We start from the raw sequence: 17,093 nt of genomic DNA on the forward strand, positions 1-17,093 counted from the left end.
ATCGGGTCCAGGTCGATGTGTCTGTTGATTGAATCTGTGGATGAGTGCCATGCCTCGAGGAATTCCCTGGCTGTTCTCTGTTTGACTTGTCCTATAATAGTAGTGTTGTCCCAGTCAAATTCATGTTGCTTGTCATAGGAGTGTGTGGCTACTAAGCATAGCTGGTCGTGTCGTTTCGTGGCTAAATGGTGTTCTTGGATACGGATCGTTAGCTGTTTTCCTTTTTGTCCTATGTAGTGTCTTGTGCAGTCCTTGCATGGGATTTTGTACACGATGTTGGTTTTGCTCATGCTGGCTATCGGGTCCTTTGTTCTGGTGAGCTGTTGTCTGAGAGTGGCTGTTGGTTTGTGTGCTGTTATGAGTCCGAGTGGTCGCAGTAGTCTGGCTGTCAGTTCAGAAATGTTCTTGACGTATGGTAACATGGCCAGTCCTTTGGGCCGCGGCATGTCCTCGTTCTGTTGTCTTTCCCTGAGGCATCTGTTGATGAAATTGCGTGGTGTTTGACCCCACCCCACAGCTCACCAATAGGATAAACAACACACTGAGAAACTACAAAAAAGATAGATAACCACGTTTGACCTACAGATAATGAAAACTGAAAGCAACAACACCTTCAGATTCTATGGACTACCTAAAGTACACAAACCAGACATCCCACTCAGACCCATAGTATCACTACCAGGGACACCATCACACAAACTGGCTAAAGAGCTACAACAGAAACTGAAACACCTGATCAGCGGATCCAGACACTCTATACAGTCAACACAGGAATTCTTGGACATCATCAGAAATACACACATAGACAAGGAAGAAACTATTCGACGTAACAGCACTGTTCACCTCTCTTGACAAAACCCTAGCCAGAGAAACATTAGCCAACCTGCTGGACGTACAGAACAGACAACAAGACGGGGAACCTATCAACAAAGACGGCATACTCAAACTACTGGACCTGTGCCTCACAGCACACTTCACATTCAACAACCAAATATGTGAACAAATCAACAGCACACCCATGGGCTCACCCATCTCTGGACTCATCGCAGAAGCGGTAATGCAAAGATTAGAACAAACAGTCTTACCGCAAATTCAACCCAAACTCTGGGTCAGATATGTGGATGACACCTTTGTAATAATTAAAAACACAGAAATAGAGAACACACACCGGATCATCAACGCCACACTCACAGGAATCCGATTCACTACAAAGGTAGAAAAGGACAACCGACTCCCATTCCTAGACGTGATGGTACAGAGAACACCGAACGGAGAATTCACAACAAAGGTATACAGGAAAGCCACACACACAGACCAAGTCCTGAACTACGAAAGCAACCACCCCAACACACACAAAAGAAGTTGCATCAAGACACGGTTCAAAAGGGCCACAACACACTGCAGTACACCAGAACTGCAAAAAGAGGAAGAAGAACACCTCTACAATGTATTCGCCAGAAACGGATACCCCCGCAGTTTCAGTCAGGATTGTCTGTATGGATCTGCTAGACGACTGCCCTCTGATATTGATGAGGGCAGTACAGATGATGTGGGTTACATGGAGTTCATTAAGGTCTTTGACAAGGTCCCACACGGAAGGCTGGTCCAAAAGGGAAGATCCCATGGGATCCAAGGTCAGTTGGTAAATTGGCTCCACAATTGGTGGAGGGTTGGTTTTGTGATTGAAAGCCTTTGCCCAGCGGGTGGACCACAGGGATCTGTGCAGGAGCCATTGCTGGACATTATGGACATTAATCACTCGGATGGGAAAGCAGAAGGTAACATTAGTAGGTTTGTAGATAACATGAAAGGTGAGGGTGTTGTCCATGGTGAGGGGGATGGACTCAGGCTGCAGTCTAATGTCCATCAGATGATAAACTGAGCAGAGGAATGGCAGACAGAGTTTACTTCTGATCACTGTGAGGCAATGCACTGTGGGAAGTCTCATAAACAAATGATATCCATCATGAATGGTCGGTCCTCCTGGAGTACTGAGGAATACAGGGACCTTGGTGGGCAAGTCCCTGGATGTCTGAAGGTGTCAGCACAGGTAGACAGGGCTGGGAAGGCACCTGAACTGGGAGCAGGAGGGGGACCCATATCCTGGTGGGGAACGTTGCTGGAGCTGCTCGAGAGGATTTAAACTTGTCTGGCAGGGCTGTGTGACTCCAAAGAGTTGTAAGGCCAGAAGGAAATTTGAGGCTGGTACAGATGTTGTAGACAGCAATATAAATAGACAAGGCAGGCACGAACATAGCAGACAATGAGGGAAAACGGGTGGATTAAACTGCAGTTATTTCAATGCAAAGGGCCAGACAGATAAGGCAGATAAACCCAGAGCATGGATGGGAACATGGGATTGGGATACCATAGGTATTACAGAAACACAGCTGAGGGAGCGACAGGACCAGCAGCTCGATGTTCCGGAGACAGATGCTGCAGGAAGGATAGAACAGGAGGCAAAACAGGCGGAGAGCTGGTGGTTTTGACTGGGGGAAACATCCCAGCAGGACCTAGAGGGAGTATTCATGCAGGATCGCCCAGTTAAACGATATTAGTGGAACTGAGAAATAAAAATTGGCCATTAGTTTTCTATGGTCGGACTACAGCGATAGGCAATGGGAGATGAAGGAGCAAATATGTCAGGAGATCTCAGATATCTCTTATAATATTAGGGTTGTAATGATAGGGGATCCTAACTGTTCCAAACGTGGACTGGGATTCCTACTAAGTTAAGCATTTGGATGAAAGGAATTTGTTAAGTGTGTTCCTGAAACTCCCAGTCATTATGTAAGTGGCCCAACTGGAGAATGGGGCTAAAGCTGACCTCCCCTTGGGAAACAAGGTCGGGAACGGGACTGAGGGGTTAGTGGGGGAGCCCTTTGGAAAGTCACCACAATTGTATTCGTTTGAAAATAGTGATGGAAAAGGAAAGGCCTGGCCCACAAGTTCAAGTTATTCAATGGAGCAAGATAGTATTCGACATGAATTTTTAAAGTAGATCTGGGGAGGCGATTTGCAGGTATGTGGATGGGTGTATGAATAGCAAAGATTTAGAGGGATATTGGCAAAATTGTGGCAAATGTGACTAGAAACGTCATGCAGGAGTTGGTCTGAAGGGCCTGTTTCCATGCTGTATATCTCTATGACCCAATGTCTTGAAATGAGTCCACATTATCGAAGAGGAGGTGCTGGAGGGTTTAAAACACAAAGGTAGATAAATCCCCAGGACCTGATCAAATGTAGCTCAGGACATTGTGGGAAGCTGGTGAAGACATTGTAGTAAAAAATGAGGTCTGCAGATGCTGGAGATCACAGCTGCAAATGTGTTGCTGGTCAAAGCACAGCAGGTTAGGCAGCATCTCAGGAATAGAGAATTCGACGTTTCGAGCATAAGCCCTTCATCAGGATGCTCGAAACGTCGAATTCTCTATTCCTGAGATGCTGCCTAACCTGCTGTGCTTTGACCAGCAACACATTTGCAGCAGAAGACATTGTAGGGCCCCTAGCAGAGATCTATGTACATGGACTCCGACATCCCTCTGCACATCCACACTACCAAGAATCTTTCCATTGACCTAGTACTCTGCCTTCCTGTTATTCTTCTCAAAGTGCATCACCTCACATTTAGCTGCATTGAACTACATTTGCCACCTCTCAGCCCAATTCTGCAGTTTATCCAAGTCCCCCTGCAATCTGTAACACACTTCCACACTGTCCACTACTCCACCGACTTTAGTGTCATCAGCAAATTTACTAATCCATCTACCTATGCTTGCATCTAAGTCATTTCTAAAAATGACAAACAGCAGTGGTGGTCCCAAAACAGATTTTTGTAGCACACCACTAGTAACTGGACTCCAGTTGAATATTTTCTATCAACCACCACTCGCTGCCTTCCTTTAGAAAGCCAGTGTCTAATCCAAACTGCTAAATCACCCTCATTTCCATGCCTCTGCATTTTCTCCAACAGCCTACTATGTGGAACCTTATCAAAGGCTTTACTGAAGTCCATGTATACCACGTCAACTTCCCTACCCTCATCTACATGCTTGGTCACCTTCTCAAAAACCTCAATGAGGTTTGCGAGACATGACCTGCCTTAACGAAACCATGTTGATTATCTGAAATCAAATTGTTGTTTGCAAGATGATTATAAATCTTATCTCTTATAATCCTTTCCAAAACCTTTCCTACAACAGAAGTCAGGCTCACTGGTGTATAATTACCTGGGTCATCTCTACTGCCCTTGAACAAAGGCACAACATTTGCAATCCTCCAGTCCTCTGGTACCAAATGTGTAGACAATGCTGACTCAAATATGAAAGCCAAATGCTCTGCTATCTCCTCCCTAGCTTCCCAGAGAATCCTTGGATAAATCCCATCCAACCCAGGGGACTTGTCTACTTTCACTCTTTCTAGAATTGATAACACCTGTTTCTAACTAATCACGATCCTTTCTAGTCTAATATCTCATACCACATTCTTCTCCTCTACAATATTCTCCTTTCCCTGAGTGAAAACCAATGCGAAATGTTCGTTAGCACCTCTCCGATCTCCACATGGTACACACTCAACTTCCCATTCTGTCTTTGATTGGACCTGTTCCTACCGTAATCATCATTTTATTCCTCACATACCTATAGAAAACTTTAGGATTCTCCTTTATTCTATTTGCTAAAGACTGCTCGTGTCCTCTCTTTGCTCTTCTTAACTCTCTTTAAATCCTCCCTATCTGATCTGTAACTCTCCATCTCCTCATCTGAACCATCTTGTCTCATCAACACATAAGCCGCCTCCTTCTTCTTAACAAGTGATGCAATTTCTGTAATAAGCCACGGATCCCTTACCTTATCACTTCCTCCCTGCCTGACAGGGACATACCTATCAAGGACATGCAATATCTCTTCCTTAAACCAGCTCCACATTTTCATTCTCTGCATCCCCTGCATTTTGCTACGCTATTCTATGCATCCCAATTCCTGCGTAATTGCATTATAATTGTCCTTGCCCCATTGATAACTCTTGCCCTGTGGCATGTACCTGTCCCTTTCCATTGCTAAACTAAACATATCTGAATTATGGTCACTCGCTCCAAAGTGCTCACCTAAAACTAAATCAAACACCTGGCCTGGTTCATTACCAATCACCAGATCCAATGTGGCCTCCCCTCTTGTTGGCCTTCGACATACTGTATCAGGAAACCCTCCTGTACACACTGGACAAAAATTGATCACCCAACGTATGAGAGTTATAGCATTCCCAGTCAATGTTGGGGAAGCTAAAGTCCCCCATAAGCTCTTCAGCCACGTTCTCAAACAGACTCGCTACCTCTCTGCACAGAAGCTAAAGTCCCCCATAATGCCCACCCTGGTACTTTTGCACTTACCCAGAATAATTTTGCTAATCCTCTCTTCAACTTCCCTGGAACTCTGTGGAGGCCTATAAAAAAAACTCTAAGCAGTGTGACCTCTCCTCTCCTGTTTCTAACCTCAGCCCACACTACCTCAGTAATAGAGTCCTCATCAAAAGTACTCACAGCCACCGTTATAATATCCTTGACTAACATGACTTGCATGGACCCATTGCAGTGCTTCAAACTCCATGAGGCAGCCATACTCTCTATGACAGACAGACTCAGTCTGGAACCTCCTCTGTCAGTATTATTGCCAGAGCCCGTAGCCTTTGCACTACTTAGCCATTTCTTGATGTTATCCAAACTGAATCAAACTGGCTTAAAACTCGCATCTGTGATGTTGGAAACCACTGCAGAAGGATGAGATGGATCATCCCACTTTGCACTTCTGGATACAGATAGCTGCAAATGCTGTTGTCGTATCTGGTGCATGGATGTGTGAGGCCCCTCCATCAGTAAAGGTGGGGATATCTGTGATGCTTCCTCCAGTGAGTTATTTAATTGTCCATCACCGTTCACAACTGGGTGTAGCAGAACTGCAGAGTTCCGATCTGTTCCATTGGATGTAGGATCACTTAGCTCTGTGGCTTGGTGCTGATGCTGTTTGAAATGCAGATGGTCCTGTTTGGTAGCTTCACCAGGTTGGCACTTCATTTTTAGGTACACCTGGTGCTGCTGTTGGCATGCCCTCCTTTCCTGTCCTTTGTGATGGGTGAGAGCAGGATTTACAAACCCATGAGATTACAGATTGTGCTGGAGTACAGTTCTGCTGCTGTTGATGTCCCACAGTGCCTCAGAGATCCAGTTTGAGATTCTACATCTCTTCAAAGTCTGTCCCATTTAGAACGGTGATAGTGTCACTCAACACAATGGAGGTTTTTCTCAACTTTCAGCCAAGACTTTGTCTCCAAGAGGAATGTGTCCTGTCCGTTACTGTCATGGACAGATGTATCTGCAGCTGGTCAATTCATAACAATGAGATCAAGTATGTTTTTTCCCTCTTGGTTCCCTCACCACCCATTGCAGACTCAGTTGAACAGCTGTGTCCTTTAGGACCTGACCGGCTCAGTCAGTAATTCTGTTGCAGAGCTAGTCTCGATTGTGGACATTGAAATCCTGTACCCAGAGTACGTTTGACACCATTTTACTTCCCCAGTGCTTCCTCCAAATGGTGTTCAACATGAAAGAGAAGTGATTCATCAGCCAATGGAGGACGGTACCTAGTAATCAACAGGAGCCATGAGACTTCCTGGTGTCCGGAGTCAATGCTGAGTACTCAGAGGGCAAATCCTCCCTGTCTGTGCCACCACCTCTGCCTGGTCTGTCCTGCCGGTGGGACAGGACATATTCAGAGATTTCAGGAGAAAGGGAAGACCGCAGATGCTGGAGATCAGAGTCGAGAGTGTGGTGCTGGAAAAGCACAGCAGGTCAGGCTGATGAAGGGCTTAGGCTCGAAACGTCGATTCTCCTGCTCCTCGGATGCTGCCTGACCTGTTGTGCTTTTCCATCACCACAATCTCAATATCTTGGGATGGTGATGGTGGTGTCTGGTCATTGTCTGTAAGGGTTGATTTCATGAGTATGAGAATGTCAGGCTGTTCCTTGATTGGTCTGTGAGACAGCTCTGCACATTTTGACACCAAACTCCAGATGTTAGTCTGGAGGACGTTGCACCATCCAGAGGGCTGATTCTGTGGCTGTATTTTCTGGTGCCTTGTTAGATACCGAGTGGTCCACCCAGTTTCATTCCTTTGCTGAGACTTTGCAGTGATTAATACAGTGAGTAGCTGGCTGGGCCACTGTCGGGTTGGCAGGATTTTTTTTTGCCATTGACAATGGTTTCATGGAGATCAGGAAATTCCTAATTCCAGTTATTTTTTCTTGAATTCAGATTCCACCATCTGCCAAGTTGGGATTCGAACCAGGACTTCAGTCATTTGTTTTAATATTTTGGATAAAAGTTAAATATATTAGGTTTGTTTAATCACTTTAAATATCACTTACCCAGGTTTTGTTTCTTTGTGAAACACTGTCCATCATCCTGTCTCCTCCATCCAACAAAAAGAGTTTGGAGCACATGGCGTTTCTCTGTCACTAAGACTGAGATAATCCAATCTGCTGCTTCCCTCCCTCTCACTAGCCCACAGAGCCAAACTGCCTCACATGGTGTTCCTGGTTTTTGTCCTAAACTTACATCTTCTTCCAGTCTCTTGTCAAGCCTTATCAGAACTCATCTTGACCCTTTACCCTAAATTCACTAAACTATAGACTTTCCAACTCTCTTTCCTCCTCCTTCTCATCAGTCCCCCTCACTGATTCACCAATATTGTTCCTTGTTCTGTCTTTTCTGGTTTTATCCTTCTCTCCCAAAATCCTGCTCCATCTCCACTCTCTCCCTTTCCTTTCTGAATTCCTTGCATTTGGTGTCCTTGGCCCCTCCTGTATCTCACGTACACACTGCCAGGAGGTGCCATTGTGCAAAAGCACCATGTTGGGTTTCACATGTACACTGACGATGCCCAGCTCTCCCTCCCCATCATCCCTCTCCATTACTCCACTGTTACTCAGTTATCAAACTGCTTACCACATTCCCACTACTCGATTAGGTGCAGTTTCCTCCAATGAAACATTGTCATGGTTAAACCCATTGTCTGACAAATTCCTTTCCCTTACTGCTGAGCCTCTCCCTCTCACTGGGAACGATGCAGCAGAACTACACTCTTCACAATATTATTACAGTTATATCTGATGTGAAGCTGACCTTCTGATCAGACATCTACACAATCCCAAACACCAGGAATTCCAATCTCTTAAATGTTGCTTGTCTCCTCCTCACTCCAGATCCATTGCTACTGAAACCCCTTACCCGTGTTCCGTTAAACTTGATGAATCCGAAACAGAACCCTTGATTCTGTGACTGACTCAGAATCTGGTTTCAAACTCCCCCCTCTGTATTTACCCTCAGACACATCAGTATTTATTCTGTCAAACCCCTTAAGAATCTGGTGGTGCAGTCTGATTGTAGGTTGTGGAAATGGCAGGGGATGATATGTTGTATCTGGGTGGAAGTTAAGGACTTGGTGGGGGAGGGGGGGTGTTCTATCCTTGTTGCAGTTGGAGGTGTGGGTTTCAAAGGCAGAGGTGCAGGAAGTGGAGGAGATATAGTGGATGGTATTGACCACATGGGAGGGGAAATTGCAGTCCTTGAAATACGGGCCATTTGGTATGTTCTGGCCTCACTGGAACACTGCAGTAAGCATGAGACAGAGGTGTTGGCCAGGGAACAGGCTCGTGTGTTATAGTGACAGGCAGCTGGAAGCTCGGGTCTGTTTTTGCAGCAAAACGTCGATCATCAGTCACCATTTCCGCCACCTCCACTGAGATGCTGCCAGACACAGGTTCCTGTCCCCTCCATTAACAGCTATGCACTCTCCCAATCAGATCATAATCCACTCCTTTGTCTTTCCAAATGTTCCTGTCTCTCTCTGGGTTCTGTACCTGCCCATTATTTGCTCTTTAACCCCTATCTCCTGCACTACAAAGATCTGCAGGTTAGTTGAATTGGCCAAGCTAAATTTCCCATAATGCTCAGGGATGTGTAGGTGAGGTGCATTATTCAGGAGAAATATACAGTAATAGGGTAGGGGAATGGGTCTGGGTGGGATACCCTTCGGAGATACGCTGTGGACTTTTAGGGCCGAATGGCCTGTTTCCACACTGTCAGGATTCTAATGTTCCCAGCTCCCATCGGTTCTGAGGAAGGGCCACTGGACAGATTCCTGTTCCCAGATGCTGCCAGACCTGCTGAGCTTTCCCAGCACCTCCTGCTTGTTGTTCCTGATTGACACCATCCATCCACCTTCCGGGTTTGATTCAGGCAGGGGGAGGATCCCACCACTGACCTCACAATGGGGTCCAGCTGATTGATGGCAGCTTCGGACCAATAGGAAAAGGAGGTGGGACTGGTGGACCAGGTGGAAGCAGCTGGTCATCCAAACAATGGGAGTGAATGAGGGGCGTGGCCAGTGGGATGACACGTCACCAGTAACTCCGCCTTTGCAGTGTCACGTGACTCGGCCGTTGGTGAATGTGGGAGAGGCAAACAGGGAAGGGGAGAGTGGCCTCGGAGACGGAGACAATGAGTCACTTCAGGCTGGGAAGTGTTAATTACACTCTGTACGGGTCATTAATCTGAATTAGAAACTCTTTCCCGTGTTTGCAGCAGATGGGAAAATGGCTGCGGCCCTCAGGCGGTGACAGGTCTTGGGATATGGCCGCCATCTTTATTGGGGGCAAGATACAGTGAGGGGCATGGACATGTCCTCTTTCTGGGGAGGGGGGAGGGGGTGGTGTACGATTTGAAGAGAGGCATTTACACATCAGTCACATACCAAGAGAAAAATATGTCTTGTATTCTTCCTGCACTGGCTCTGAGTTTTGTTTTGTGAATTCATTTCATAGGATATTAAATCAGAATAATTGAGGCTGGGATCTCAAAAGTAAGTTTTTACAGTCAATGGAGTCATCAGGATCTGAATATCATTGACGTCTAAATGTGGAAGGAGAAAGGTTTGTGGAAAATATCTCCAATATTTTTGTTAAGCAGGAAGATGTACAAATTCGTGGTTGGATCACCCTTTGGGTGTGCGCTATGTTGTGGGCCCTGCAGCTGAGGAAGGAGCTATTGGCCTGAGAGGGAGCACAGATTTATCCAAATTACACCTGGTCTCTTTGGGTCTAAATCTGAGAGATCTTACAATCACTCACTTCATGATGTTAACCTGTAAACTTCATATTTTCAATTAACTGCAAACTTCCCATCAAAAGTCCTTTTGGACTCGAATTCCAGCACCATTTCAGGTGGAACGTTCCAGATTCTGACAACGGTCTGTTCATTCAGAAACTGCTGAGGTCCATGTTGACTCTGGGGTTACAAAGGGCTGCATTGAAAGATGAGATGCTGTCCCTGAGCTCCCATTAGATGCATTGGAACAGTACAGGAGGCTGAGGGCAGTGTAGGTGTGAGCAGGCAATGACAATAACAGGGCTGCACTGAGAGGGCTGCTTGTCTCAATGAGTGTGTTTTGGAGTTGGGTGTAAACAGGGAGAGGGGAGACAGGGAGAAGGTGAAGCTGAAACTCAGTTTTAGTTCAGGGAACAGACAGTTTTTCAATGATTCCTGCGGAGTATTTGTTAACAGTGTTTAATGTATTTTCCTGAGGGCAGTTGAGAGCTAGCCACATTGCTGTGGGTCTGGAGTCACATGTAGGCCAGACCAGGTGAGGATGACCGTTTCCTTCCCTACAGGACATGAGTGAACCAGATGGGTTTTCTGACAATCGACAATGGTTTCATGGTCATCCTTTGCCTTTTCACTCTAGATTGTATTGGATTCTGATGTCCGCACAGCCATGTTGGGATTCTAACCCTAATCCTCGGAACATTGCACATGTCACTCATCTGGCAGGAATACCATTAAGCCATTGCCTCCCCTTTTTAGCAATGTTTAAAGAAAGTTCCATCATTCTACGTGAACAATGTGCAACGTCCATGTGTCGGCCTCTCCAAAAGGTTAATCAACAGAAATTTGTTTGGGAGTGAAATATTTCACTTTTTTGGGGGGAGGGGTGTTTATTAAACAAAAATGAATCTAAATAAAAATCTGATGCCACGGACATGTAATTTCTGAAGGCGGAGGGGGATTACGGAGACAGGGAGGGTTGTGGGGCCAGAGGGGGACTGTTGTCCAAACATCACTGTGGTGTACATGGACTGCAGCATTTCAGGGAGGCGGTTAACCACCACTTTCTCCAAGACAAGTGAAGGTGGCCAATAAATACTGGTCTGGGCAGCAAAGGCAACTCCCAGTGAATAAAACCAAGCAGTGACCTCTCTGAGCTGACTTGCTGTGATGTTAAAAACCTCTCTGGAAATGGAGCGGGCAGAGAAGAGAAACAGTGACATTTCACAGCTGCCCTCAGAGAGACCTCACCCTTGGAAGTACTCAGAGCCGGGATTCAGCTCAGTGAGTTTCAGTCTCTTCAAATATCAATCTTAGTCGGTTTTATTTTATTAAATCTACAACAATAGGAGTAAAGTGAGGATTTCTTTTTAATGTCTTTGGGTCTCTTGATTAAATGTTTAAGATATGAACCGTAAGCATTGCTAATCTCGGGCAGTATTTTTTGAGAAGTAAGACTGTGTCTTTGTCATGGTCTGTAGGTTGTGAAGGCGGAGAGATGGCCTGTTGTAGAGTGGCGTGCTGTTCCTGTCGGATGTGGGAAATTAGGGAGAGTCTCAATGATCCTGATGATTATGTCTGCAGGAAGTGTGATTGCAAATCCCATTGGAACGCATGGATTGGTGGAGGAGTGATTAAAGGCAGTGAGGAGTTAACAGGAGCCGGGGGGTGTGATATGTGGCCGTCTCAGGATTGCAAGATACTGCAGATACAGTCAGGTAGATGGGTTACCTCCAGGAAAGATAGGAGGGGTAGGTAGGTACTGCAGGAGTCTCCACTGGCTATCCCCATCTCAGACAAGTACACGGTTTTGAAAAATGTAGGTGGTAATAGACTTTCAGGGGAATGCAGAACTGACAGCCAAGTTACTGGTACTGAGACTGGCTTCTAACATAATGTGAGGTATATCCATTTCCACACGATCGATAGTGATGGGGGACTCTCTAGTCAGGGGCACAGTCTGCCATTTCTGCAGCTGACAGTGAGACATCAGAATGGGGTGGTGCTGCCCTGGTGCCAGTGTCTCACAGAGGGAGCAGAATATTCTCAAAAGGGAGAATAACCAGTGGGAGGACATTGTACATTGGTACCAATGGCATAGGAAGGGGAAAGCATGGGGTCCTGATGAGCAGGGAGATTTGCTAGTGCCACTCGGGAGGCATTAAACCAGTGAGGGAGTCGGGGTAAACCTAAAGAGATAGTGAGAAAAGAGGTGAGTCTGAGGCTGGTACTGTTCACCGGTCAGACTGTCAAGGCAGGCAAGAGCAAGTCACAGAATGAGGTGGGACGGACCAGTTACACTGCATTTATTTCAGTGCAAGAGACCTGACAGGTCAGGCAGGTGGCTCAGGGTATGGTTTTGAACATGGACTGGGATATTACAGCAATTACAGAGGCATCACTCAGGGATGGATAGGACTAGCAGATTAATGTTCCAGGGTATAGATGCTATAGTAAGGATAGAAAGGGACCAACAGCGCAGTGGGAGAGGTGTTTTTGATTAAGGATAACATTATGGCTGGGCTTCGGAAGGATATTCCTGGGAGTACATCCAGGCAAGTTATTTGGTTGGTACTGAGAAATAAGAAAGGGATGACCATCTTACTGGAATTGTGTTATAGACCCTCTCCCAATAGTCAGCAGGGAATTGAGACACAATTTTACCAGGAGACCTCAGATATCTGTAAGAATAATATGGATGCAATGATATGTGGTTTTAACTTTACCAACATAGCCTCAGAGTGCTGTAGTGTTAAGGGCTTGGATGGAAAGGTATTTGTTCAGTGTGTACGAGAACGTTTCTGATTGAGTTTGTAGGATGTACCGACGAGAAAAGGAACAAAACCTGACCTGTTTTCTTTATTCATTCACAGGATGAGGCTGTCACTGGCTCGGCCAGCATTTATTGCTGCGTTTACCCAGAGGGCAGTTAAGAGTCAACTGCGTTGCTATAGGTCTGGAGTCCCATGCAGACCAGACCAGGTAAGGATGGCATTTTCCTTCCCTAAAGGTCATGAGTGAGCCACATTGGTTTTTCCAACAATTGACAATGGATTCCTGTCATCACTAGATTATTTTTTCCAGATATTTATTGAATTCACGTTCCAAAATCTGCCGTGATGGGATTCAAACCCTTGTCCCCAGAACGTTATCTGGGTCTCTGAATTAACTGTCTAATTTCACTCCATCATCACTGCCTCTTAGGAAATAAGGCAGGGTGAGTGACTGAGGTATTAGTGGGGCAGCTCATCAGCATCAAAGATCCCACAGTATTGTGGCTCAGTGGTTTGTGCTGCTTCCTCAGCACCGGGGACCTGGGTTTGATTCCAGCCTCGGGCAACTGTCTGTGTTGGAGTTGACACATTCTCCCCAGTGTCTGTGAGGATTTCCTTCGGGTGTTCCAGTTTGCTCCCACAGTCCAAAGATGTGTAGGTTAGTTGGATGAACCATGTTAAATTTCCCATATTCAGAAGATGAGGTTTTGGGATGTGCAGGCAAATCTCTGCCTGATGTGAAAAGATCATTTTGGGGTCTTGGACAGAGGTCAGAGGGAGGTGTGGCCGCATGTTTTACATCTCCCGTGGTGGTAAGGGAGGGTCAAGTGTGTGGAGCGTGGGTTGGTGGGAGGGTGTGGACCGAACAAGGAAGGCGCAGCGGGACAGAAATGATCAGGTAGAGTCAATGTGGCTTTGTACATGCACAATTGGGTCTCACTAACTTGAGTGAGTATTTTGAAGTGACGAAAAAATTGAATAAGGAAGGCGGTGAATGCTGTTGATATGGACATTCAACAAGGTTCCACAAAGCAGACTGGTTAGCAGGGTTAGATCACATGGAATGCAGAGAGAGCAAGCCATTACAAAACTGCCTTGAAAGTAGGAGACAGAGGATGATGGAGGGTTGCTTTGCGGACCGGAGGTCTGTGAGCAGCAATGTGCTGCAAGGATGGATATTGGGCCCTTAAATAAATGACTTGGATGTGAATATATGAGGTATGGTCAGTAGGTTTACAGAAGACACCAAAATTGGAGGTGTCATGGACAGTGAAGAAGGTTAGCTCAGAATACAACAGGATCTTGATCAGATGGGCCATTGGAGCAAGGAATGGCAGACGGAGTTCAATTTAGATAAATGTGAGCTGTTGTATTTTGAAAAGGCAAATCAGAGCAGGACTTATACACTTAATGGTAAAGTCCTGAGGGGCGTTGCTGAACAAAGGGACCTTGGAGTGCAGGTTCATAGTTCCTTGAAAGTAGAGTCACAGGGAGGCGGGGTAGTGAATGCAGCATTTGGTACGCTCCCCGTTATTGGTCAATGCATTGAATGCAGCTGTTGTGATGTCATATTGTGGCTGGACAGGGCACTGATTAAGGCTCTTCTGGAATTCTGTTTTCAGTTCCAATCTCCCTGTTCTTGGAATCAGGCATCTGATTGGGTACATGAAGAGGGAGGATTTAGAGGGATAAGGGTGAACCGCTGGCAAATGGGACTCCATTAACGCTCTCCGTTATTGGTCAATGCATTGAATACAGAAACTGGGACGTCATATTGTGGCTGGACAGGATGTTGATTAAGCCACTTCTGGAATTCTGTTTTCAGTTTGAATTTCCCTGTTCTGGGAAGGATGTTGTGAAACTTGAAAAGGTTTGGACAAGATTTACAAAAACGTTGCCAGGATTGGAGGATTTGGGCTACAGGGAGAGGCTGAATAGGCTGGGGCTATTTTCTCAGGTGAGTCAAAGACTGAGAGGTGTCTTCATTGAGATTTATAAAATCACGAGGGGCGTGGATAAGGTGAGCAGCTGGGGTCCTATTTCCTCAGGTTAGGTGGGTCCAAAACTAGAGCACATGGGTTTAAGTTGAGAGGGCAAAGATTTAAAAGGGATCTAAGTGGCAACGTTTTCAAGCTGAGTGTGGTGTGTGTATGGGAGGGGCTACCAGATGAAGTAGTGGAGGCTGATAAAATCCCAACATTTAAAAGGCTTCCAATTGGATACATGAATAGGAAGGGATTTGATGGATACAGGCCAATAGATGGTAAATGGGAATCCATTAGTTTAGGATTCCTCGTTGGCACGGACGAATTGGACCGAAGGTCTGTTTCTTTGATGTTGATAATTTAAGATGCATTCCTCTCTTTTGTGCAGAGCTAGCTGAAGCACAGATAATTATCCTTGGAGCTGAGAAGGTGAAGCAGTGATTTCGATCTTGTGCAGATTTGGTTGCAAGGTCTTGAATTTACAGAGAGAGAGAGGAATTGTTAACACTGTCACAATTTTTAGTAACTATTTTCAAGTAATTGGCAAATAATACAAGGTGAAAATGTGAACGCTATTTTACTCAGTAAGTTCTGAGCATCTGGAACAGTCTGAACGACACAGATTCAGCAGGTATTCTGAAACAGACTTGGAATTTTACTTTTTAAGGAAAGATTTGGGAGGCTATGGGCTCATGGGAGGGGACTTGGGACAGATTTGCAGCATCTCCAGAGAGAGAGAGTACAGCCCCAATGGGCTGAATAGCCCCCAGCCCATGTGCTCTGTGATACTGCTCTATTCACTGTGAATGATGAAGCTCATCCCAGGGCAGAGAGAGGGAGGAGCCAACCACTCTCATGACAATGGTGCCCGGCTGATTGACGGCAGCTCCAGACCAATAGGAGGAGAGTCTGTGTGGTCCTGCAGCCAATGGGAGTGAATCAGGGGTGTGGCCAGCAAGACGACACCTGTCCATGAGCTGTGCAGGTGCAGTGTCACTGGGTGGGGGTGGGAGAGACAGCAGAGACTGGGACAGAGGCTGTAGGACCTGAATTACAAACTCCGGTAAATTAAAACCAAAAGAACTGCGGAAGATGTAAAACAGAAACAACAACCAGGAGGGTCTGGAAAATCTCAGCAGGTCTGGCAGCATCTGTGAAGAGAAATCAGAGTTAAAGTTTAAGATCCGGTGTCCCTTCCACAGAACAGATGTTACTGAGGAAAAAAAGTCAGTTTATTTGCAGAAGATAGTGTGGGGGGAGGATATAAGGAGTAAAGGTGGGGATAGAGTGAGAAGAACGGTTGGATAAAGGAGTGGATAACAATGTGGCTGGGGGAGGGTGACTAGCTGTTAATGGAGACAGTTAGTGGCTAACCATAGGTAGTGTGTAATGACAGGCTGTGAGGACAAGGTCTGGTGTGTGGGGTAGGGGGCTTCGACATGGGGTTCTTAACCTATGGTTAGCCCCTAACTGTCTCCATTGTAAGCTGTTGCCCACCTATATCACTCCACAATTGGAGCTGCCGAGTACACAAACCTTTGGAATATCCTCCCTAACCCCCTCTGTCCACCTTAAAGATGTATCTAAAAATCGTTCTCTTTAATCAACGTTTCCATCATCCGTGAAGCATTTTAGGAGATTTGTCAATGTGAAAGGCTCCATACAATGCAGGTAGTTGTTGTTATTGTCTGACATCAGGAGAAACAGGGATGAGCCCTCTCTCTCTTATACCTGATGAACAGCAGCAAAAGCAGGAAGCACTGAGCATGCTCCAGCCCACAATGGGCCTCGGATTATTGATGTTAATGGGGGAACGGGGGCTAGAGGTGCTAGTTGTTGCTTCAACCAATCGGAGTGAATGAGGGGCGGGACAATACTCAACCACGTGGTAAACTTCACGGACAGCACAGTGTGTTGTGACCAAGGCATTGGAAATGTGTGAAGGTGCAGGGCAGGGGAAAGGAAAGACGTATTGACCAGAAAGAGAAGGAAATTTTCACGGTATGGAATGAGAGGTTTTACAGAACGTAGTGCACATTGTAAAACACCAATTTGAAAATCCCAAATGCTGCCCCATTTTCCCTCCCTATAATGCATTTTACACTCCCTGAAATATCAACTGTTTCTCCCTCCACAGATCCCAGTGATCAGTGCCAAAGCCCCATTGCCTGGGAAGA

The 17,093-nt window shown here is 46.0% G+C and overlaps 1 long non-coding RNA gene across 1 annotated transcript; it reads left to right on the forward strand.

The window, feature by feature from the left end:
- Nucleotides 1-10,803: 10,803 nt before the first annotated feature.
- On the forward strand, nt 10,804-17,086 carry LOC132814964 (uncharacterized). The gene is made up of 3 exons (XR_009644610.1): nt 10,804-10,987; nt 13,031-13,139; nt 17,054-17,086. It is a non-coding gene; the product is annotated as an uncharacterized LOC132814964 (long non-coding RNA).
- Nucleotides 17,087-17,093: the final 7 nt, after the last annotated feature.

This window comes from Hemiscyllium ocellatum, unplaced genomic scaffold, assembly GCF_020745735.1.
Source record: "Hemiscyllium ocellatum isolate sHemOce1 unplaced genomic scaffold, sHemOce1.pat.X.cur. scaffold_98_pat_ctg1, whole genome shotgun sequence".
Classification (NCBI taxonomy): Eukaryota; Metazoa; Chordata; class Chondrichthyes; order Orectolobiformes; family Hemiscylliidae; genus Hemiscyllium; species Hemiscyllium ocellatum.